Source organism: Panthera tigris, chromosome C2, assembly GCF_018350195.1.
Source record: "Panthera tigris isolate Pti1 chromosome C2, P.tigris_Pti1_mat1.1, whole genome shotgun sequence".
NCBI classification, from domain to species: Eukaryota; Metazoa; Chordata; class Mammalia; order Carnivora; family Felidae; genus Panthera; species Panthera tigris.
The window spans coordinates 74717558-74743566 of record NC_056668.1 but is presented as its reverse complement, the minus strand read 5'-3'; the positions used below and the strand labels follow the sequence as shown (position 1 = coordinate 74743566).

General features: G+C 42.8%; 1 protein-coding gene across 4 annotated transcripts in view; it reads right to left on the bottom strand.

The window, feature by feature from the left end:
* Positions 1–26009, bottom strand: part of MB21D2 (Mab-21 domain containing 2) — a 113595-nt gene that overhangs the window by 76458 nt on the left and 11128 nt on the right. The window contains exon 2 of one of the 4 annotated variants that reach the window (XM_042956655.1): positions 2026–2127. The exons of 2 other annotated variants lie outside the window; for them this stretch is intronic. The gene's annotated coding sequence lies outside the window, so the exon portion shown is untranslated. Of the gene's footprint in view, positions 1–2025; positions 2128–18668; positions 18717–26009 lie in introns of all 4 variants that reach the window. One more of the 4 variants, XM_042956656.1, reaches the window with a different exon arrangement.

Genomic DNA, 26009 nt, shown 5'->3' with positions numbered 1-26009 from the left:
TGGAATGAATTCCAGAGATTACCATATCTATTATTTTGCACTTAAACTGTATTACCTTCAAATCATTCTAGATGATTCCAAGCTCATCTTTAAAGGAGCACTAGTAACTATCTATGTCATAATTGAAAAAAAGAAAAAAACTTGGACAATCATCCTGAGTATTCAGGACCATTTCAAACTGCTTACCTCCACCAGACAAGTCATGTAAGTACTTTCCCAGTATCTGAAACTTTGTTCACACCATTCTTTTTTTTTTTAATAAAAAAGTGGATTTATTCACTCTGACCAAATTATTTTTTAAAATATAATTTATTGTCAAATTAGCTGACATACGGTGAATACAGTGTGCTCTTGGCTTCGGGAGTAGATTCCCATGATTCATCACTTACGTACAACACCCAGTGCCTATCCTAACAAGTGCCCTCCTCAATGCCCATCATTCATTTTCCCCTCCCCCCACCCCCCCATCAACTCTCAGTTTGTTCTCTGTATTTAAGAGTCTCTTATAGTTTGGCTCCTTCCCTCTCTGTAACTATTTTTTCCCTTTCCCTTCCCCCATGGTCTTCTGTTAAGTTTCTCACATTCTACATGAGTGAGAACATAGGATACCTCTTCACTCTATTCTTCACTACTCCAAGCTCTGCCCATCTCAAATATAAACTCATCCATGAAGCATCCCTGGCCACCGGTGTCAGTGACACTAAAGGTAGGGTTAATCTTGCTGACCTCCCACAAGGCTTCATACAGATATCTTCCCATGTTCTATGCTATTCATCTGTAATTCCTCAACCATGCATTGTTTATCTGTAGTTACATGCTGTGTGTATGTATATATATGCATCAAAATGTTATAACATATACATACACACACACACACACACACATATATATATATATATATATATGCATATATAAAACATTTATCTGTACTCAAATGTTTGCTCCAGGAATCTAGTTCAAACTCCTAACCAACACATCTTTATTAACAAGAATAGGTAAAAAGTGAGTGATACCAGGCTACTCAGATGGGGGGGCTTGGGGGTCCGGTAAGCTCACATGCAAGTATTCTAGACAGACGCATGTTTTGCACATCTTTCTCTCCAGAAGTTTCCATGTCTAAATTCAGATTAGTATTTTATTGTCAAAACTTGGAAAGGCCGAAGATACCAGTTGCTGGGAATTTGGGGTTCCCCAGTAAATCATAACCTTCCTCTCACACAAACCTATTGTTGAAAAAGGAAAAAATCACTGGTAGAGAGAGCCTGAGGGTAGGGAGAAGACATGGGATAGGGAGGCACCATCCCTAACAAAAGTCCCTTCAAACAGTCCCTCCCCTTCTTCCCACCTCCCAACATCCAAAATTGAGGAGTGAATTAAAGGACTTCGAATGGCTTTTTGACTCCTGGTGTATTACATACTTCTGAGTTCTCTTCCCCCAGGCAAATTCAACAGCATGACTAAGTTATTAAAAAGGTGGACACAGATGAGTGACTTTATAGACCTTTTCCCCCCACAGAGAAAATTGGACAAGAAATAAAAAGCTTAACTTCTTTGATATCAGGGCTTTGCTTATTACCTTCTATAGAATAAAGATTTATTCAGCAGCATCTTCTGGTCTAGTTTGCCCTTTCATAAAAAACTTTTTTTTTTTTTTATAAAAGCTTTCAAAAGCATCCATTAAGTCAAGGGCAGCTTTTGAATTTCTGCATTTAAATGAACTATGACTTGCAGACCTTACTGTGAGAATCCCAACTGGGCTCTACAGTCCCAGCTAGCATATACGCTGATCACATGGGGGGCACCTGGTGCTGAAGGGCAGGATCACTGTGCTCCACCCCCACCCCAGGAAAAGGACAGAAAGATGTGCTAAAGAAGCAATGGCCACCTTCTGCAGGCCTTCCTTATTTCCCTAAAACCCACACAGATGCTGGAATGCACACAGCATCTGCTGGCTAAGGCTAGAGGGGCTTAAAGGCAAAATACACTCAGTGTTGGGGATGAGGGGGGAGATCCACAATGACTCACTCAGAGAGGGGAGATGTCAAGGGGCTGCAGAGCACACATGGCTGTCCTCAAGCCTGATTCCACCAGCACAAACAGCCATGAAATGAAGGACTCCACAGGGACCTTGAGAAGACAGAGGCAGGGTCCATCAGTGCTCTCAGTACTAACAAAAGCAACGTTGCATTTGAGCACATGTAGTGACTGGAAAAAAAACCCTTAGGCCTCCAAAAGGCACTCTCTGCTTTCTTCACCTTCCATCACCATATTTCTTCCCAGCCAATCAGTGAGATTATAATTTCTGCTGGAATAAAAGAGTGGCTGGAGAGGTTGTACAAATACGGACCGTCCAGAGAGGACACCACCCATCCTGCATCAGGTTGGAAGTGGACAGGGTCAGGGAAAGGGGTATCTATTAGAGGCAGGTAGGCAGACAAGCAAGCAAGCAAGCAAGCAAGCAAGAAAGAAAGAAAGAAAGAAAGAAAGAAAGAAAGAAAGTAAAATAAGATCTTAACTCTTAGGGAGGAGCTTTCAATGGTTCCAGAGAAATGTCTCCCAAACCAGATAAAACTTTAACTGATTAATATCAGGAAAAATCAAAATAGATTTTATTGTAGAGAATACCATCAGTAACAAAGTCTTTTAAACTTTCCCTGAAAACCACAGAGAGTCAGCTTTAACACCTGCCCACAGCCAAACCCCTTCAAACCCTCTGATGAGGGGCAGAGGAGACTGCGAGCTCTCTTGGAGAAGAGGGATGGATTAGGATCTCCTGAACCCCCTAGGACTCCACCGGCTCCCAGGATGGCACCACAGGAGCAACTCAAGTAGAAGCTCGCGCTGCACCAATGGCTATGGAGCCATTTCGTAAACAACAACAAAATCCACTGTGACAGTCTGGAGTTCAAGATGTTTCTTAAGGCTCAACCCTTGTAACGGGAGGAAGAGGAAGCAGATTGGGCAGAGGAAGAGCTGGAACACCACAGCAATCTGACAGCCTCAGCTTATCAGCAGGACATTCTGGTATCCAGGGAGCCTTCATGTTCCATACTGTCACATGTCATCAGATGTCACCAGATGCAGATGCCCCAGGAAGGGCATGGCCTAGGGCGAATAACTCTGTGCAGACACAGCCAAGGGGGACCCTCATGGAGCTGACAGCTAGTACAAGGCTGTCTGCAGACTGCCCTCCCCACAACTGTCAGCAAGCCCTTCCCTCAAAGGGAAGCCGAATGGTGCATCTCTACAGCTAGCACAACCACTGCTTCTGAAGACGTGACCTGTCCTTATGTTTATGATTAAGTAAGAACATTAAAAATTTAAGTTATATCACTGGAGATACAGTAATATGAGTAAAATACAACCCAAAAGGAAAATCTTTCCATTTGTACTTAAAATAAGTTGAGTATTGTTTTTCAAGTTAAAGAAGAATCCATTGCAAGAAAATGATCCTCTTCGCATTTGCTGAAAATTGTAAAGAGACATACACATCATCGAAGTGCAACTATAGATATAGATGTAAATACTTAAGGAGAGGATTGTCTGGAAGGATGTGCCCAAAAATCTTCAGTAAAATTATCTGTGAAGGCCAGGATTTCAGAGGATTTTTTTTTTGCTTTCTTCTTAATGCCTTTAAGTATTAAATTTTCTTGAACAAGCATCTAGCACATCTATCTTTGTAAACAGATACACAGGTGCAAACACAAAAGAAAAGCATCCTCCCTGGAGGACTCCTATATGCCACCAATAAATCCAGGTGAGAACCACCATTATAGAAGAAGGAACCAAAAACTAAACAAAAGCTTCAGGTCTAGTAGCGACTCATCACAAGAGCACAATTAATATCTGGCTTCTCTGTGCTGAGTTTCCCAGTGTTAGCTGGGAAAGGGGTAGCCAGAGCATCTGTAAGGCTCCTTGCGGGTCCCTGTTTTACAGCTCTGAGACAAATGTCAGCCATGTCCCCTCCCCACACACACACATTATTTTTTTGGAAGGACGAATTAAATTAAATTGGCAAACCCTCCAAATACCCTAAATAAATGTATATATATTTGCTGTAAGAAAATTGTACTGACAGCCATGAAATTTGCGCTGTCAGTTACCAAGCAGCCTCTCTGGCAAGTCCGCACAAACTGGTCTAACCAGGAATAAGCACATCTATACCTGTGGAGACAAACAGAGGGGGTCTCTGGAGAGACCTGGCGGGACAGGCCATTGGGAGCTCTTCATGTCAGACGGCACAATCTTGATGCTGTGAAACGTTATCACTAGAAAGATATAAATGTCACAAGAACAAAAAGAAGTGGCATGGATATTGATCTGCTCTTGTCCCAAAAAGTACTGGCTCTGGTTGTCCTCCTTTGTGACATTTGCATTTTATCCTAGCCTTATAAGCACAGAGACCCAAAAGGGACTGTGAGCCAAAAAAAAAAAAAAAAAAGATTACCATTGCTTCTCCACAATAAAACTGATTCCTGAAAAGAACTCCCTGCCTCCCTTTTAGGATGTTAACAGAATAGTCTCTGAGCTCCATGAAAGCAAGGACCATCTGACTCATCTGACTCATTCAGTTATGTACCTCTAAGTGCCTACCTACTACTCGGCACAAAACCGACATTCAGTAATTATTAAACAAAACAAAGAAATGAAGGAATGCACACTAACAACAGTGAGGATGTCAGAAAACAATATGCAATTCTTGGAAATAAGGCAAAAGGAAGGCAGTATGCACTTTTGACGCCACACTAGAATACTACCCAACAGGCACGCGTAAGGATTATTTTATTCTCTACCAGATGTACCTGCGTTTGATTTGCTTATTACCATTGAAATGGGTTCAGACTTTGTGAAGTTACATGCTAACTTATAGATTTTTTTTTCCATTACAGAGCCATATGATTTCTGATTGGTAGAAATGAGAGCCCCAAATGTTGTTTTATTGCCCTGGAGGGCATTAACCAGTTTCATATCTAACCCAACAATCTAATTTCAATATATGTCAGTGCCTATAACTACACAGTTCCTCAAATGCTCTCTGAACCAGCTTTATCATCCAATTGGCTCCCTCATTCATGAGTTCAATACTACTCTGACATGTACTCATTTTACATTTATATGAGAGTCATGTTTATAACTTTAAAAAAGTTATACACTGACAAAAGAAATACAAGAGAAAAGATCTAGTTTCTAGCCTCACATAGATGTAAAACATGTACATAAACATTTATCTTTTAGGTTAGAAAGAGCAGTATAGGGATAGATAAAAAGAGATGCCAAAGTGTGGGGGATTACAGAGACTGCTTCTAGCTTAGTTCACAGGTAGGTTTAGTATTTACTGTCAAGGATATAAATTCTTAACCATTCTCTAAAAGAAGAGGGGAAAGGAAGCAATCCATTAGAAGTTATCTTAAAACACTATACAGTAGTTGTATCTCTAGTTAACGTTCAGCAGGGAGAGTCAGTAGCCTGAAATCTCAGTACCAGGGACGCTGTCAATACTAGGAGAGTCACTCTCTTGAATGCCAGTTCCAGCTACAAAGTCATAGGATTATTAAATAGTTCCCTGACTTGAAAGAGTTAATTCACCTCTACCCAGCTATGTCCACTCTCCATTAGAGGCATCTCATGGCAGGAGACACAGACAGGAAATTTCCATTTGCTTAAAAAAAAAAAAAAAAAAAAAAAAGTCTGTTCTAGTAATTTCTCAGGCTTGGTCTGTCTGTATGGTTGTCTCTGGGCATCTGAAGACATCTTGTCACAGCAAAGGAGCTAGCCAAGAGTCAAAGCCACTTTGACTCATAGGCACACGGGTTCACACACATGAAAAGCTAGGCCCAAAGTCCTTGATATCAGAATATATCTGATATACCAAACGAGACATTCCCTTACCTTTCGAAGGCAGTGTCCAGTGTTTACGCAGTGATGTTAACATGGAATTGTACTGCATTTCCACAGCTGCTGCTTGTTTATGTTTTAAACCAATCATCCCCCTAAGTTCTCCACCATTCAGACACAGTAAGTCATTCTGCAAGTTTGCACTAACACTCTCTCCCCATGAACTATCTGCGACTGAGAAAAAGTGAACCAGCCACAGTGCAAGGAGGTGGAGGGTAGTAGAGGTACACAGATAGGTTTCAAAGCCAACAATTGTTCTGTCCTGACCAAAGTCAAACAGAAATTCTGAGGTTACTTTGAGACTCTCTCGCCAAATGTGTCTATGTGTATGTGTCCCCCTTCCTATGACTCTGTCTCCTTCGAGGCACTGGCCATAGCTCCCTACACAGGAGAGGCATTCCATAAATGTCTGAGGAATACCTGAATGAGAGGACAAATCCATGAATCACTTAGAGAAATGGACAGAGTATCATTTCTACTCTAATAGGTAAGACCTGATACGAAATGATTTAGTGTCATGCAAGAGCCAGGAAGCAATTCTTCTGCTACAGCTGGCACGATTCAGACCCTTAAAAGATAATTATATATGTTTCTGGAAGATTAGAGATATTTGAGAGTTGAGATAAGAGCAATAAATATGATTAAGGGGACAAAAATCGGTTCTGTGAGGGAAATAAAATCACAGTAGCAAGGGTTACATTAGACTAGAAACGGACCTCCAGGCTGTCTTCAGGTACTGGATGTGACTATAGTTGTAGTCGTGATTTAATTACTAACAATAAAACATCCACAACTAAGGGATCTTGATGCTAGACCACCTGCAGAAATAACACATATTTAAGCTGTTGGCATGACATATTCCATCATTCTTGACAACGGGGCTTAATTAACATGTCTGCTTCCCACCCCCAGCACACTTACTTTGGTGGAAAAGCCCAAATCTTCCCCATTGCTGGAAAGAACATCCAGGGTGAATGGTTTCCGTTCCACACTCATGAATAAATATCAAATGTGTGCCCTTTATCATACCCTCTAGGCACGATTATCCTAATGAGACCACTAATCAGTCGGCTCCATCTGCACAACAGGAAAACCCGGATGTGAGGAAGGAGAAGGTGATTCAACCCAACAGTCCCCCAAGGAGCCCCTTTCTCAGTGCTCTTTGAAACCGTCACCTGTCTCCCAGGACTCCGAGCCGAGCCGAGCCGTACTATCCAGAGACAGGACAGCAACAGAGGGAAGTGAGGGCGAAGTGCAGGCTCTGTGACCAGGAGACGCTTTCAAGGTCACACAGCCACAGCGGAGCTCCTACGTTGCCACCTCAAATCTTCCTGGGAAGCAACCGAGCTATCCATTCCGATCAAATTAAAAAAAGGCTTTGGCCTACTGTTGAAACTCTTTGGTACTTCACCAGAATCCACCCAGGTAAAATGGATGGGGCACAGAAGACTGCTTGGAAGTTGAACACCACCATACACTTCACAAGTGGCTCTTCCTAGGTTTTGGTTTTTGGGGTTTTTTTTTGGTTTTTTGGTTTTTTTACACCTTTAACGCTACCAAGAGGGCCACCAGTTAAATCACTTTCATAGTTTTTGTGCCCAATATCAATTTTTTTGTTGTTGTTCTTCAGCATAAAATTTCTGGGATGAGCTGCAAGTGTCAAGAGAATACACCTAGTAACCTTTTTGAGTAACTTGAGTCTGAAAAATATTTGCACATAAACTGACCAGGTTTTAAAAAGTCTTTCTCCTGCAGCGTGTCCAAACATACATGACAGAACTAACACCGTGAATACCCATCAGGCAGCTGTAGCAAATCTTGACATTTCACCACACTTCCTTCAGAATTTGGGGTAATAAAAAACTACAGAAACAGTCATTCCATGACACTTTCCTGTCACTGAGAGAGGGGACTGTTATCCTAAAATGTGCAGCTATCATTCTGAAGCATGTTGTCATACTCTTACCACGTGCATAATCATAAACAATTTGTAGTATTGTTTGTTGTCCAACATTAAATACATGGTATCAGGCTGCACAAATCATTCTGCAACCTGCTCTTCTGAACTGGTTTTGAGATTTAGCCCCCCAGGAAATAGGGCTCTAGCTTATTCATTCTAATTGCTATATGGTATTCCAATTTAACTCGATTTTCATTGCAGTCTTGTGCCTGAAATGATAAAAGAGTAACTATTTTGCCCAATTCTAAGAAGCAATAAGTGACTCAGACTTCGTTCTTCTAATCAAAAGTCCATGCTCTTTTTACCGTAAAACTCTTGATTTCTGAAAATAGAAGAATATTGGAAATTACAAAACCTTCATGCAAAATCCTGCCAGGCTCCCGGGTGGGAAAGGAGAAAAACCTCCAGTCACCCTGCCTCTAGATTCTTCACTGAACAAACAAGGCCACCAGCTTCACGGAGAGAAGACGTTGAGCTGAATGCCTTAATTTGGTATCTGAACACTGAACGGGTATTTGATGTTAAGAAATTAATGTAACTTTTTTTTGGCATGAGATAGTACTGCGGTTATGTTAACAAGGAAAAAGATGCTGTTTAATGTTTATAGACCTTCAGTTTTGCCAGATGAAGAGAGTTCTCGAGCTTGGTTGCACAAAAATGTGAATGTACTTAACACCATTTAAGGGTGCACTTCAGAATCTCAAGATGGTATGTTTCATGTTGTGTATATTTTACCACAAATTTTAAAAAGGGAAAAAGAAATGTTTGGGGATAAATTATATGGCTGTGATTTGTTTTCCAGGGCAGGGTAGGATTGGGTTGAGAAATAAAATTAGTTTGGGTTTAGAGCTGTTAAAGCTGGGTGACAGGTAAATAGGGGGTCATTATACTAGTCTCCCTACTTACATATATTGGAGGTTCTCCAAGATAACAAGTCTTAAATGAAGGTTCAGCCCAACCAAAACAAATTTCATTTCACAATTTTATCTCTACTTTGAAGCAGAAATAAAAAGCAGCATATTTTTCAAATGTTAACAGTTCTGAGACCTGCCTTGCCTGCTGCTGTGGTTCTAGAACGGCCAGTGCTTCTAGACCTTGAACCTGCATATAACTTGCCTTGGGATCTTGTTAACATGTGGGTTCTGTTCAGCAGGACTGGGGCAGGGGCTGAAATACTGCATTTCTAACAAGCTCCCAGGTGATGCAGCAGGTCCACGGGTCATACACTGAATAGCAAGGCAATAGAGGGCTTACAGAAGCAAGCAAGCATTTGTAAGGGGAGAAGCCAGCTAAGCTTTCTTTAGATTGCTTCTCTGGAGACTAGAAGGGCACCCACCCACACTGCTGTGTTCTGGAGAAAGGTTTCCCATCCCCTTGCACCACCCCAGCAGCAGGCATCATTATTCATTCAGTGGTGATCACCAAAACAGTGGACAGGACAAAAATTTTTTACTAAGAAAAAAAAAAAAAGTCTATATATCAAAGTTCAGAAGCCAAGGCAAGACTTGAGAATCATTAACAAAATGTAAGAAGGTTACAAGAGCAAAATATCTTGGAAACTCTAGTAAATTCCATTTGAAAAAGAAATAAAATCTATTTAAGCACAAACATTCCTAAACAATCATCATATCTTTAAAGAACCAAAAAAAGAGGGTGGGTAATGGGTATTGAGGAGGGCACCTTTTGGGATGAGCACTGGGTGTTGTATGGAAACCAATTTGACAATAAATTTCATATATTGAAAAAAAAAAAAGAACCAAAAAAAAAAGAATTTCTACTCATAAAATATCATGTCCATAAAATACAATTAGTTCCTCTAATGTCTTATGGTCATCAGGTGGACGTGACCAAAGTATTCTGTCCTCAGAGACTGTTCTGTTATCCATTAGACTACACATGCCCAGAGGGCAGGGATTATAATTGAGGATTCCCTCCTTTAGCCAGTATGATATGTGATTAAGCCATTACCATATGATCATACAGTTCCCATTTCTTGAGAGCTTGCTAAGTGCTAAGCAAGCACTAAGCAGTTTATATGAATCACTTCACTTAAAATGCTTTGTCTCCACTCATTGTCTTTTGAAATCTAATTATAGCCTCTAAATCCCTCCCCTCTTTGCAAAAAAATGTTTCCTAAAGTGTTAATTCTCACTTCTCTCAGCGAGGAGTGATATAAAGGAGATGGTACTATGCCCTCTCTACCTTGGGAACTCTAGCTCCAAGCTATCCAAAGTCTAGAGGAACAGCTTGGACCATGCCCCTCTCTTACCATTCACACAGGGCCACAGGGAGCAGCCACCAGTGGGTAGAAGGAAAACACCCCCACACAGTCCTACCTTCCACAGACTGGACTGTATAGTCCAGTGGAAAAATCACCAGGAGAAAAATTAAAACAGAATTTATTTATCTGCTCAACACACACACACACACACACACACACACACACACACACACTCCATTCAGAGCAGGCAGAATACTGACAAAAGGATTAAGGAGGTCTCCTTTAAGATGGTTTTCAGGCTGGGCCTTAAAATACTGACGCTTATAATACATGAAGAAGGAAAAATACAAACTAAGACACTGAGGCATGTGAAAACCGAAACCAATGAGTAGCTTGGAATGGCTGGAATGCAGACTATTGAAGCTTCCTGGGGAAGAAAATTCAATGAATTGGTTATTCTGAGATGTTTCTTGGCTCTGAATCTCTAATTTCACACTTCATACTTAATTTTTAGTTGATGTATGTTACTCTTTTTAAAAGTCTCATTGTACTGGGACGCCTGGGTGCCTCAGTCAGTTATGCATCAGACTCTTGATTTCAGCTCAGGTCATGATCTCACGGTTCATAGGATCAAGTCCTGTGTCGGGCTCTGTGCTGACAGGGCGGAGCCTGCTTGGGATTCTCTCTCCCCGCTCTTTCTGACCCTCCCCACCCCCGTGTGCATGCCCTCCATCTCTAAATAAATAAACTTAAAAAAGTAATAAATAAAAACCAAAAAAACAAATAAATATCTCTTTGTGCCTAGTCCCAGAAACTTCCGTGAGACTGCAGCCTGTAGGGAAACTACAAGACACCTGCCCAGGCCAGGCCCTGCCTGCCCAAGCCATCCAGTATATCACAGGATGACAAAGAAACATGGCTAAAAACAGTTTCTAGAGGCTTGTTCCAGGGAGGCGCAAGCCCAAGCCAAACTGTTACCCCTCCAAAAGGAATAGAGGAACAAAAAAAACCCTATATACCCAAAGGACCAAAACTTGAAAAGTGTTCCATGGATTATTTGCAAAATGTACATGACAGTAAAACATTACGGTAAAAGTTTTCACACCCACACTCTACCATTCCTAAAACTAAATCCAGTCCTATGGAAAGACTTCAGATCCTAAACACCTACATCCAGAGAGCTGGCCCTCAGTTTAATAAGAGAAAATAATAAAAATGCTGCTCAGTCAATAAGAAACCCAAATAATCCAAAATTTGACGTCAGAAATGTCTTTTCTGTGAAAGGTGGATTTTAAGAAATAAGAAATGTCTAATGCGATTTCTGAAACTACAGCTCATCAGAAAAACAATTCTTTTCACTTTTCTTTATTCCCTGAGGACACAAAAACAAGAGCAACTTTTTCTTGACATAGTTTGGTGCTTCTGGAAAAACACATCCTTGGAATAAGTAACCAAAGCATGTTCCTGCCTTTGTCACAGGAGACGTATCCTCATACCTCTAACCTCATATCCTCATACCACATACCCCCAAATATGTAAAAGTGACTTGTTAATGGCAAAGTAATGTGCAAACAAGCAGGAATCTCATGGTTGTGTAGTTTATTTTCACAGATCACAGTCGTCAGGGGAAATTCCCATCAGAAATAAAAGAATGAAGATTTTTTTTCCTAATGTTTTCAACTCTCTAGACTTGGAGAGATCATGATTTGAATGAACCTTGAACATTCAAGACACCAGAGAAACAAAAAGCTTGCACTTGTCCTTTAAAGAAAGCCAGGGTTTTAGAGGGTGGCAGAGTTGGCTTTTAATGCCTGATGGCACAGGATGACAAAAAGTAAACCTGAGCCTCCTGCATGATGGTTTTCCAGGTACTGAAAACGTCTGACGTGGTCTGGTTTGTGAGCAATGATTACAGAAAAAACCTTATCTATAAAGTTAACAGTTGGCATGCCATGCCTCTTCCTGACCGCACAGGTACAAACTCATAAATTCTGAAAGCCACGAAGCCAAGTGATTGTGCTATCTTGCGAAAACCTTTGAAACGCGTGAATTTCAGCAAAAATGATATATAGTGTGAGGATAGGTCATGAAGTCACAATGGCCACCCTTGTGTCATCCGTAGCAGGTGGTTACTGATATAGGATGCACATGCCTCTTAGAAGTCCCTAAATATCACATCCAGGCAGAGCAGTGGAGAGAAAGCAGAAAGGCAATTTTAAAGTATTAGTAAAAATTCAAAGATTGTCTTGAGAGGAGGAAAATGACAGTGACATGCTCAAAGTTCTTATATTTTTAGAGATAATTTTCATCATTTTTCTTCACAGCTTATCTCATAAAACAAGACCACCACTCGGCAGACGAAACCAGAGATCTATTTAGAATACAAAACACACATCATCTCTTCCAACTTGCCTAAAGTTCTTCTGGAAGCTTCCTGCTCCAATTAATTTGGTGCACCCTTTTATCTCAAATAAGTAAGTAGATCCTGCGTTGTGATATTCCTAAACTAGCTCACTCTCCAACAAAGGCAGCTCAGTTTTGGCCGCAATAAACATCCATCTCCTGCCCACCACACACCCACACTGGGAGATACCAGCACCAGGTGGACACCCCACAGCCAGCACTTATCACAAACCATTCCTGTCTCTCTAGACTTCCACTTCCTTTCCATGACAATAAGGCTCACTATTTTTCTTTGGTACCAAGTCCATGTCAGGTATCGTGCTAAGAACGTTTTATACTTGGGGCACCTGGGTGCTCAGTCGGTTGAGTGTCTGACTTTGGCTCAGGTCATGATCTCGCAGTTCATGAGTTCAAGTCCCGCATCAAGCTCTCTGCTGTCAGTGTGGAGACCACTTCGGATCCTCTGTCTCCCTCTCTCTGCACCTCCCCCACTCACTCTCTCTCTCTCTCTCTCTCTCAAAAATAAATAAAAAACAGTTAAAACATAAAATGGTTAATTTAAAAAAAGAATGCTTTTTACTGAATTTAAGCCTCAAAAACAGCCAATGAATTGCCATGAGAATCAAGGAAGTTAAGACTCATGCCAACAGTTAGATAGGAAAAGGCAACCCAGGGAGATTAAGACCAAGGCCTCTCCAACTCCAGTGTCCTTGCTCTTTCCACATCTTTACATAGAGAAAGTGATGAGCCTGATGACTGCAAAGGGCCCTTCCAGATCTGACATATTATTTCCAATAGTTTAATCCCAAGGTCCAGAATTCCATGTGTCTGAACTCACCTAGCCCCTGCCTAATCATCTGCCTGTGGCATGCTCTGGATGAGACAGGCCAGGGATGAGAGCAACAGACCAGCTCTGGCCCTTGTAGGAGTTTGCTTCTGTTCATCCAGCACCTCACACACAGCCCGGGGCTCTGCGGCCTCTGTCACCTGCCTGTTGGCACACCTGCCAGCTCTCCATTGCCTTCATCCAAGAACACAGATCACCCCCCAGGCTGTATCCAGGAGAAAGTTTTAGAAAACAGTCTAAACTAAAAACTGCAAGCTAATATATGACACTCTGCTTGATGTTTTATGTGCACTAGCTCAGTAAGGTCTCAAAAACCCCCATGTCTATTTATTTATTTATTCACTTAGCCAGCATAAATATGAGCACCTTTTCTACAGTAGGCACTGTACTAGGTGCTGGGAAATAACATTAGCCACATTTTTATATACCTATGGAAAAGGAGAGGTAAGTGCCTCGTCGAGTAAGGTACAAAGTGGCGGAGAGCAAAGATTTAAATGTCTGTCATAAGCTTGAAATGATGATAAGGTGATAATGCTCCCAAAACATCTCCAATAACTTACTGGCTCAATACCCAATAATATATAAAGTGCTTTCACATACATTACCTCATTTAACTCATCAAATCTATGGTTTATTTTAAAGAAAATACTGTTTTCTCATATTCCCAGATGCTGACTAGGACAATAAAAGTAATTTTATCAAGAGTAGGTCTAAGTATATCTTTTAACTTTTGATGAGTCATAGACCTTCAAGCATAGGGACAGAGCCTTTCTTTCCTTAAATAATAGATTAAGCCTAATGTACCCATCTGCCCAAAAAGTATCATGAGAAATGGTCAGCTCACAAATAGCAAATATTCTATTACCAAACTAAGACTATTTCTAAGCCAGTAACTTTAATTCAATTCAACATACACTTCCTAAATTTCTTCTGTATGCCCAAATGTATTTATTTTTCTATCTTACATAAGGTATACATTCCTAGGTATCACAGTCTGATAGTTAGGCAGGCGATGGAGAAAGAAGATGGGGTGGGGGTGGGGGATGAAGGTCATTTTCAGTCTAAAGGGAGTGGTTTGGTGCTGGTAGGTGGATAAGCAAATCCTGTCTTGTCACAGTTTTTCACAAGAAATCCCAAATGTGGATTTTTTTTCTATAGTCACCTAAATTTTTATTTATTTATTTTTAAATGTTAATTCATTTTTGAGAGACAGAAAAGACACAGCATTAGCAGGGGAGGGGCAGAGAGAGAGGGACACACAGAATCCAAAGCAGGCTCCAGGCTCTGAGCTGTCAGCACAGAGCCCAACATGGGGCCCAAGCCCACGGACCGCAAGACCATAACCCAAGCCGAAGTTCGGATGCTCAGCTGACTAGGCCACCCAGGCACCACTATAGTCACCTGAATTTTTAGAGGCTGTCACCTAACTCAATTTCATATTTGTTTTTAATACAATCAGGGTCAACTATGATAGGTCTACCTGCTAAATTCAGGCTGCAGGCAGCTGACGTGTAACATCTTGATTAGCAAAACCAGTGTTATAGGAGAGTAAGGAAAGCATCATAAGAGGGATTGTTTCCAGATCAGCAAGAGAAAAGCAAAATGGAGATGCTGTAAGTGGACTGTGAAACCAGAAAGGATGATAGGAGTTTCCCGCCTGCAGAACATTTTCCAGGGCCTCCCTCACAGGGAGTGTGCCACCAAACGAGGTTCTGAATGGGCATTACTTAACATAGCACCTGGCTCCTAGGATACAGTCAATGCTTTTAGTCCTGCTTTTATTCCTAGTAGCACAGAAATAGCTCAGATGGGGCTGTCGCATGAGCTGTGTTACCTTTGGCAAGCTAACATCTCTGTGCCTCGCTTTCCTCATCTGTACACTGGGCTGGCATAGCCAAGCTTCAATAAATGCCAGCTGTTATCATTGCTATAGAGGTGGTGGAAGCCTTCCCAGAGTCAAATGTGATAAATGAGAAAAGAAAAGCTCCAAAGGCTATGAAGACAAGCCAAATGTTTAGCAAAGTATTTTTGAACAGTTTAATTTGATTTTAGGCATATTACTTAACCCATTGGCACCTTAATTGCTTGGTAGGATATAAAAACACAAAACCACTTCCCTAAGAGAGTTTGGGGGAAAATGTTCTTTGTACGTGCTAATGTGTCCAACAAGCATAACAATTATCAGACCAAATATTAAGTGTAAAATTTCTGTTCCACGAAACACACGTCTAAGGGTGCCCAGAAGCACATGGGAAAATGGCATTCTCTTTTTGCTCACACTTCAGGAACTGTGTCATCACACCCGATTGCTTGGCATTTGTCCATCCATCATCAGCTTCCAAAGTGCTTTCACACCCAACAGGCTCTCTGCTCCTCACACCCACCAGTGACGGAGAGTTCAGATAGCTGTGTCCCTGCTTTCCAAATGAAGACTTAGAAGCAGGGTCTCTGAACCCCTAACCCAAAGCATATGCCCATGTATCACCTTCCCCACCTGCATGCAGTAAGTAGCATGTGACTGCGAGGAAGAAAGGCTTAGAAAAATCTTAATTTAGGAGTCTGCCGAATTCTTTTTAATTTTGAGTCATTACTTATTAATATGACCAGTGTAGGCAGACTGAGGGTTAGTATTACAGCAAATGAAAAGCAGAGAGTAGCTCTCTAATTACCCTAATGTTTCTAATAGCGTTACACAATGGGCATAGAATTATGTACAGAGAGGGGGGTAAAAATTGCATTAGACACCTCTGAACCTCTGAAACTGTATTATTTGGAACCTTTGCAAATGAGCAGGAAGTCTTTTAAAAAGATAAGATGAAGTCTGCATTTGGTGACCTACTTTAATTTGTACAAAAATATTTGGCTGTCACCTTCAGTATAAACTGCCTTCTTGGTGCCTTCCATGGTGCAGCCAGGGTCCACTGAGCTTGTAGCCCTGAGCTTCTGTACCAGTAATAGCAACAGGGGCCAGCTCACCAACCTCTGACAGGGGCCACACTTCCCTGGAGTGCAAGGAGTCGCCCTTCAGGGAGCCACAGGAGGGGACCTGGGCTTCCCCGTGAGTATTGTGATGTGGCGCTATGACTTCCCCAAATGAGAACAGAAACCGCTCTCCATACAGTCCCTGCAAAAATACCTGCCCCCAAACCAACTACCTTGGCAACTCTCCACATCTATCCCAGAAATGTCAAAAGTACAGCTACTCGTTGCAAGTTTCCGGTATCAATGACTTACAGAATCCTAAAATCGTAGACTCGGGCAACCCAATTTCCCCATTTATAGATGGGAAAGGGAGTGCTAGAGAGGTTAAGTGACTTCCTGAAGACAACACAGTAAGCAAGAGAGCAACGTCTCAAATGCCTGTGGTATCACAGGATAATCTTCCACTTCTTGAAACAACTGGGAAGCATCCCTAGCAATTCTTAGCCTTGTTGAGGCAGGAGTGGCTGCCCCTTCCTCAGAGACCAACCCAGGCTCTTCTGTCCCCCACCGGTTTTCCAGTAGAGCCTTGTCTCCCCAGCTTTATGCGCAGCCCTCTACCTGGCTCCCCCTGAAGATAAGTACATCTCTCATCTCGGAGATCTCTACCTCTCATAACAGCAGAGAGACAATGGGTAATAGAAGCAACAAACCCAAGAACATTTAAAAGCTGCCAGAACCTTACAAACTTGTTGTCCATGGCCCATAATGTTGTCACATTTCTTTTCTGAAGAAGTTACTAGAGCTTCCGCTTCTATTCCTGAAAGCGGAGATGAGGCTCCACCCCTCCATTCCTTAAGAAGCCATCTTCCCCTGCCCACCCAGCACCTGGCCCTCCATCTCCCACTTGGGTCGCAGGAGCTAGCATTTTGAGGAATGGTACAACTGTTTCACAGGGCAGTTCTCCCTCAAGGGAAAGACTTCCCTTCCAGCTTTTTCTCACCTAATCACAACACAAAAAGTTAAGAGTAGTAACAAAAGCAAGCATTCATAAGAAATCTCCTCTTTGACCCCTCAGGGAACATTCCCAAGGCCTTTTCAGTCTCTGCAGGATCCTTTTGGGTGTCCAACTCATCATCAACTCCAAGTTCACTCTCCACAAAACCAGCCAGTCATCAATTCCTGGAGGCTGCGTGATGGGTAGGTGAATGGGGTACCTGCTAGGGCATCTCTGCATGGCCCCACTTCTCAAGAAACCTGGAGGAGGAGTCTCTTCTTAATACTCTTACATCTGGTCCAGGGCCCTTCTCCTTCATTTCACCAGCAGATGCCCAACCTCTAGCGCCACCCTAAATTCTTAAAAGTATCAGTGCAATCTTAAACTCCTATGCAGACTTTTGAGTGTGCATGCCACATTCTCTCATACTTGAGCATATACCCCAGTCATCTCCAGGTCAGGTCTCCCCTAAATTATCTCCCTCTCCCTCTCTTTGGGGTAAAAATTGATAGAAATATCAAATTTTAAACCTCAACTTTATTTCACTTACTTTAATCCAGGCAGCCGATCACTGTGGAATGGGGGTGGGAGGGGTGGGAGGAGAGGGCTCTGTTCCCCTCCCAAAGGCCCTGTGAGCTGGGTTTATAGAGTGGCTGGAGTAAGCATCCAGTTTGGCCAATCCTACCCTCTTCAAAACATCTGGAAAACCATTAAAGGCAGAAGAAATCTCTTTAAGTTTCCTGGAAAATCTACTTTTGTTTATTTACAAAGCTTTAAAAAAAAAAAATCACTAGGAGCTCCATTCTACCTTCCCAAGAGAATGTTGAGCCAAAATGTTTGCACAAAGAATCACAGTACACTTTTATTGAGACAACTTTATGCTAGTTCTCTGTTCACGGGCTGACCCACTAATCTTATTTCAAGAGGAAAAAAAGGATTTTCAGAAAAAGAAAAAAAAAAAAAAAAAGGACAAGAAGGGCAATTTCATGTACAGGCACACTGTTTTCTGTGCTTCCCTTTATTGCACTTTGCACCTATTACCCTTTTTTTTTTTTAAACAAATTGAAGGTTTGGGGCCACCCTGTACCAAGCAAGTCTATGGGCACCATGTTTCCAACAGCATCTGCTCACTTCGTGTCTCTGTGTCACATTTTGGCAATTCTTGCAGTATTTCAAACCTTTTCTGTATTACTATATTTGTTATGATGACGTGTGATCTGTCACTTCCACTCCCTGAAAGCTCAGACGCGGGTTGGCATTGTTTAGCAAGGAGGTATTTCTAAACTGAGGTATGTGCATTGTTTTTTTTTTTTTTTTAGACATACTGCTTAACTGCACACTTAGACTGCAGTATAGCATAAACAGAATTTTCTATGCATTGGGAAAACCAAATAATTCATTTAACTTGCTTTATTACGATACTCACTTTATTACAGTAGTCTAGCCCTGAACCTGCAACATCTCTGAGGCGGGCCTGCATAAAATTAAAAGATAAAACATGTTCTTTGATCCCTGTTTTATTAACAAAGAAACAGGCTCAGAAAGTTTGCCCAGCGTCACACAGCTATCCCATAACAGACTCAGGTTTGCCCGACCCCAAAACACCATTCTTTTCTTTCCACTACACCACCCTGCTTCATGTAATCCCAGAGACTGACACTCCTGTTTATTTCCTCTTTTGTGGCATTGATGCCTACTGTCCCTTGCAGATCCAGAAGGACAAAAGCACTGGATTGTTCCTTTCAAAGAGTGAAATTTAATGCATAACCACACATCTTGCCTACAAGGACGATGTCACTGAAAACCAAATCCTCCATGCTAGCCTGGTATCCTGTTAGCATTTCAGAATATTAGCAGCACCACGGTTGGCCAGTTACTGAGTATCTCAATAGGCAATAATGCAACCACAATTCTTTGATATTTGGAGTTCAACTTTGAGGTGTCTTGGGTGTCACTGCAGGAGCTTGGGTATGGCTTTGGGACCCCCACCCCTCTGCAGGAGCAGAGGACATGGGATAAAAGGAAGAGAAGTGCTCCAGACAGGCCAGGGGTAAAAAAAATGGGAGAGAGAAAGAGGGGAGAACCGAGAGCTCCCTTCTCATATTTCTGAAGTGAACAGCAAGGTGCAATAATAGATGATAAATCCCTCCATGAGACAGAGGCAGAGACAAGGAAAGAGAACATGGGGGACTTAATAACAAACATGCCCCATTATACTACCAGACCAAACAAAACTGGCGGGCCCAGGAGGTGTTTCTCAAATTGGTAACAGACGACAAAACTGAGGCTCAGATTGCATATCTTGTTCAAGGTCAGCAAGCTAGTCAGTAACAGCAAGGGGACAAGGATCCAGGCTTCCTGACTCCTGGCCCAGGGCCCTTCCTATTCACAAGCTTCTGCAGACACCTGACAGGAGGCCTCCTTCCTTTAGGGGAGAGGTCACCAGGTTTCCAGGCCCCATTTTACGGGCAACTTGCTCTATAGCCATAGACATAGGTGAGCACCATGACATACAGAAGGAAATGTGGCACTTCTTTCTTTTTTTTTTAAGTTTTTCAATTTTTTTTTTAATTTTTGACAGAGAGAGTGACAGAGTGTGAGCAGGGGAGAGGCAGAGAGAGACAGAAACACAGAATCTGAAGCAGGCTCTAGGCTCTGAGCTGTCAGCACAGAGCCCAACACGGGGCTCGAACTTGTGAACCATGAGATCATGACCGGAGCCAAAGTCGGATGCTTAACTGACTAAGCCACCCAGGTGCCCCAGAAGAGTGACACTTCTAATTCTTTTTTTTTTTTTAGTAATGTTTATTTGTTTTTGAGAGAGAGAGAGAGAGAGAGAGAGAGAGGCAGGCAGAGAGAGAGGGAGACACAGAATCTGAAGCAGGCTCCAGGCTCTGAGCTATCAGTACAGAGCCCAACATGGGGCTCAAACTCACAAACCGTGAGATCATGACCTGAGCCAAAGTTGGACGCTCAACCGACTGAGCCACCCAGGAGCCCCAGAAGTGTGGCACTTCTAAAGGAGTCACTTACTGGTCAGTACCAGGTGATTATGGCCATATGGTAAATAAGGCCCAGTCCCTCTAATTTTTCAAGTTGAAAATCTGATTTTGTGAAAAATCTCCCAGCTTTTAAATGTTTGCTCTAAATTTTTAAAAACTCTACACTGCTCAAATAAAACATATATACAGAGAAACATAAGCTCCCAGGTAACCAGTTCTAAATCTCATGCAAATGTAAAATAAAGAGCCAGACTAAATGGCTAGTTCCTGAGAGAGCACAGAAGCATGGAGTTATTGGTACTATAAATCCATATGCCCACCAAGCACTTGCTCTAATGCATACACACCAGTATTTTTCAAATACATGTAGATGTTATTACAAAAAAATTCAATGCAATTTCCATGGTTAACTAAATCCACTGTAGCTTTCCATAACTACTCATTTTTCCCCAATGAACTGACAGTAAAAATATAACCACTCCCATTTAAACCTTCATAATTTATGTCACAGGATTAAAAAAAAAAAAAGACCCTCATGTTTAGAACAGGTTGGAAATGATTGGACTACATAATTTCTAAAGTCCACATGTTTGTAATTCCAAGTCTACATGCTGCAGAGAGGTGGGAGACTGGGGAAGGAAGACAAACCCCCTCACCACACCAAGGTACATACTCAGAACTCACCACACACGTGGCCATCATCATGAACTTATCATGAACTGTCTACCACCTAACTGCTAGGACAAAGGAAGAATAGCCAACACCACCACCAATATTTATGGAGTCCCCCCCCACACACACATAATTTATTGAACAATTATAATTCAGGCAAGTGAAAAAAATAACAGATAACCAGAGATGATCATCAAGCTTTCATGGCAGTGGGAAAAGTCAGACATCAGTCATAAATCACTGCTAGTTCATAACTGACCAGTGCAGCCAAGAAGCCCGGGAAGCTAGGAGGCCAGTTTAAGAGAACTTGGCCAGTTCTGGGCTGGCCTGAAAGGCCTCCCTAAGAAGTGCTGATTTGACTGAGCTGAGATCTTATGGGTAACAGAAGTTCATGAGCTGTGTGGGCATCTGGTGGGAGGGATGGGACATTCCAGCAAAGGGCCTCAGTGGGTGGTGATGTGATATTTCCTAAGAACTGAAAGGTCAATGTGACTGAAACCAAGTCAGTGAAGACGTCTGAGGTTTGAGATGAGGTGAAAGAGGCCATAGGAGACAGGGCACTGAGGCCTTCTAGTTCCATTCAGAATGTCTGGGTTTTTCCTTTAAGAGGGAACGCAAAGTTGGTACCTCACACAGGGCCTACCTTACAGCAAGTGTACAGGAAATAAACAGTAAAACTGGCAGGGGATGAAGCCAGAGACAGGAGCAGCTGGGTCCCCAAAGGCCCTGTGAAATACACTTGAGCAGTGTGAACTCCATGTGAAGAATCATGGGCTGCCCTGGAGGGATTTAGGCATATTGTAAAGATGACTCAGCTTCCAAGAATGGATTCTTCTTGGAATCATTCTTCTCCAGAATGGATTCGAAACATGCAAGATTAGAAACAGAAAACCTAGTGTGCAGATTATTGCAGTAATCCAGGAAACAGATGGTGGTCGCCCCGACTTAGGGTGGCAACAACGGGAATGGACAGAAGGAAGTGAGGGCTTAAAGGAGGAGGCAGAATGGGCAGGCCTCAGTTCCTTTCCAGCTCTGGGATGGGGGGTCGGTGGGGGAAGAGTGGGGAACTCAGGAGGACTCTCAAGCTCCTGTCTTTGGCACTTGGGTCAACAGTGGTGTGGCTGACTGAGAAGCTGGTTTGGAGCACAACTTCACTTTGAACGCTCAGTCTGTGGCACCTCTGGGCCACCCAGGGGGAGCTGTCAAAGAGGCAGTAAAAAGTTCCAGGCTGGGACACTGGCAGTAGCAGAGACAAAAAATTGCACTGTGAGACAGATCAAAGAAAGTGAGGGAGGAAGAGACAGAAGCAGTCACCAAGGGTTAAAAAGCATTCAAGTCTGTCCCTTACACGGAAAACAGAAAAAGGAGCAAACTAGCAAGAGTATGTTGTCACAGAAGCCATGGGAAGAGAGGTTAGGGGAGAAAGGTCAGCGACGTCAAACTGGAGAAGGAATGACAAATCACAGCAATATGCCCTGCTTTGTTCTGGTTTTTCCTTCAGGACTTTGATCATAATATGTACATTTCTTTTTTCATTGTCCAGCTCCTCCAAAGACTTGTGTCAACAATGTGAAGGGTTGTTCCGCACTGTATTTCTACTGCCTAGCAGAGGGGCTATTGCTGAGGTCCTTCAAGGTCTCTGTTGAAAAAATAGAGGATGCACACACGAATGTGTAACAAAGAGAACCTGCAGATGAAGGAGGCAGGAATAATCTCTAGGGCCTCAGCCAAAGCAGCCCGCAGACAGAATGGGATCCAAGAGACAGGGACAGGGGTTGGTTGGTCTTGAATGACAAAAATACTGAATAAAATCGTTTCCCATCAGTCCTCTCTTCCCCAAGAATTAGACATTATAAAACCCTTTCCCAGGGTGCGTCAGTGGCTCAGTCATCAAGCATCTGACTTTGGCTCAGGTCATGATCTCACGGTTCATGAGTTCAAGTTCCACATCAGGTAAGCACAAGCCCCACATCAGGTGAGCCCCACTTCTCTCTCTCTCTCCCTCTGCTCCTTCTGGGAGTCTCACTCTCTCTGCTCCTAGGTCACTGGCTCCTTCTCTCTCTCAAAACAACAACAACAACAACAACAACAACAACAACAACAAAATCCTTTCCCATGAGTTGCTACATTGTGCAGATGTGTTCACCAATCTGGGATACTTCCATTGACTTCCATTGCCACGGATATTCTACTGTGTGAAAGCCATGAGTAAGTAGGTTGGGAATGGAGCTTCTCTAAGGATTCTAATCCAATCTCCTGTATCATGAGCACTAGCATCTCAAGAAGTTGTTTCATCCCAATGACTGACCTTGCAGCATGATGCCAATGATAAAGACAAGCCAATGCACAAACACCTGTGCTTACAAAGCAGGGAAACTGGGCAAAGTGATTTACTTGAACACTTTTCAAAAACAGTCACAACACTGAAGAGGCAGATGCCTTGGGCCACATAAAATCCAATTCAATTTATAAATTTTGATTTCAAATTTTGTCAAGGGTACCTTTGGCATCTGTCTTTCACTGAAAAAAGATCTGCTCCCCATTCTCCCCACAACGATAGACTACATTAACTATGTCCTAATTAAATGCTCTAAATCTGGAACGAAACCCACTGGGGGGGGGGGGTGGAAGTGGAAGAGAGAGAGGAAAAAGCCTTCATAAAACTGCCCTAATTTACTTAGTATCAAGGGCCTAGTTGACCTTTATACAGCTTTAAATCAATCACTTAACTGGGACACGCCTTCTTTCTTTCAAAACGGAGAGACTGTGGAGATGATGAGATGTAATACAAAGGACTTTCAATAAACATAAACCACAAGCCTCAAAGGAATGTTTGTCCTGAGTGCTGCCAAGGAAGGCCTAATGATGGAATGACAAGACTCTGGACCAGGAACCAGAAGAACCATATAAGCCACTGGCTTGCAGGGTAACACAGTCACCATCTTCTCCACCTTACCCACCACGCTCTTCCTTCCGTCCACCCCTCAGTGTTTGGCACCACCTCACGTCTAGATACCAGCAATTAACACAGAGCCTGGGAAAGCAAGGCTACTTGTGTTTTGGAGAGGTACAAGGAGGGAAGGAGCCGGGTTCCTGGGTTGGAATGGAGCCCCCATGGCCAGCTTGTGCAAGTGACTTACCTACAGTGGTTTCCTTATCAATAAAGTCACAACAGGAATAGTACCCTCATCACAAGACTGCTGTGAGGATTAAAGGGGTTAATGATTATAAAGCATTTGGAACAATCTGTGTCCAACAGCGGGGACATATTTCCCAACCACCACCATTTGGGCCTTGAGCAAGTCACTGTCCACCATGGGGTAAAATTTCCCCACCAGGAAAATGCTGGGGTGGGTGAACTGATCTCAGGAAGATCCCCACTGGCTTAACTCGTCTGTAATTCTTTGAATCCTATTACAACTCTAAATCCTCCTAAGGCTCTGAGCCCCCAGTCCAGCAGCAGGGAGGGACAGTAGTTGGTGGCTCTCCTTCAGGTCCCAAGATGGCATCCTCGCCCCTGGAGCTGCACCTCCCCCCAAGCATAGGCTGGCCCAGAGTCCTGCGGTCAGTCCACCCAGCCAGCCCCTCCCTTCCTATACATACAGGATGTTCAGAGATGAACGTGTTCACCATGAGGCTCACAGCTGTGGAGACAGCACAGGTGTGAGAAAAGGACACACTTCACAGGAAAGAAACTGGACAGGGAGAGACAAGGAACAATCAAAAGACAAAGGCAAACACGACAGACCAGAAATACACTGTGCCTGTGAGGTTATTTATTTAGCATCCTTCACCTAATAGCAATTAAGAGACCTTCAAATGATACAAGGTGGCTCTGGGGCAAGGGAATACTCTGTGCCTAAAGCACAGCCCTCTCAGTGCCTCACCCTCCCTTCAAACCGAGGCAGACCCTTCCTCAGGAGCAAAGGCTACTGAGTGACCCATCTCAGGGGTAAGCACCTTTCTCAGGAACGAGTCACTTGTTGGACACTTACCTAACCTCCACTCTGCCCAAAAGTAAAATCAGTGTTCAAGATGATTAAGTCTCCTCTCCTTTATGGGCCTCCATTTCCACTTCTGTAAAATGGGGGAGGGAGGAACTCAGACCAGCTAATTTCTAAGTTTCCTAGCAGCATTAGTTAAAACTGTAATATCCCAACAGTGATTTCCATTTTGCAGGAGGAAAGGGTTTTTGTTTGTTTGTTTAATGAAATACAAAAGAAGGTTCGTAATGATTTGCTGCTCTCTGCCTGAAGCTAGATTTTTGGGGTTCAAATCCTGACTCTACCAGTAACTCTGTGACATTGGGCAAAAATTTAGCCTCTCTGTGCTTTAGAATGCTCATCAGAAAATAAGAATAGGAAGAATAACCTTTCTTCATAGGTTTGTTATTAGGACTAACTAAGTTAACACACATGAAGTATAAAGTATTTAGAACTGTGCCTGGAACTCGGTAAAAAATTATTTCAGTGTGATTATTATTTTCAAAGTTATACAGTGTTTCTGCTCAAAGGGAAAATTTATTTGGGAGACAGTATACTAGGACTAACACCAACACACACACACACACACACACACACACACACACACACACACAGCAGGTGGACAGGTCACCTGGGGTCTAGTCAAGATTCTGCCCCCAAACTAGCTACAGGCTATGGATGAACTACTGCCCCTCCCTGGGCCTCAGTTTCCAGAGCAGACAGCGCATGAATTTCTCTGAAAGTATTCAGATCAGAGGTGATACACTGGCAGCCACAGTGTACTATTTGACCTCCAGTTTTAAACCGCATGATGTTCCTTTAATATTTGATTCTAATCTCAATATTTAAAAATCTGGAGATTTCATGTAAAAATCCAGATCCATCACCGGGTGTCTTAAAACTTCCAAAGTCTGATCGGTCCTGGCTCCCCAGCGTTGGTTCTTGAAGTATGGACTCTGGACCAGCAGCAGCTGCATTGCCTGGAAACTTAGTAGAAATGCCTTTCTCAGGCCGGATCCCAGACCTACTGTGGGAGAAACTCTGGGAGGCGGGCGGGCAATCTGGGAGGGGGGCGGGCAATGACAGGCCAGGCAGGCATCTAGGGGCAGC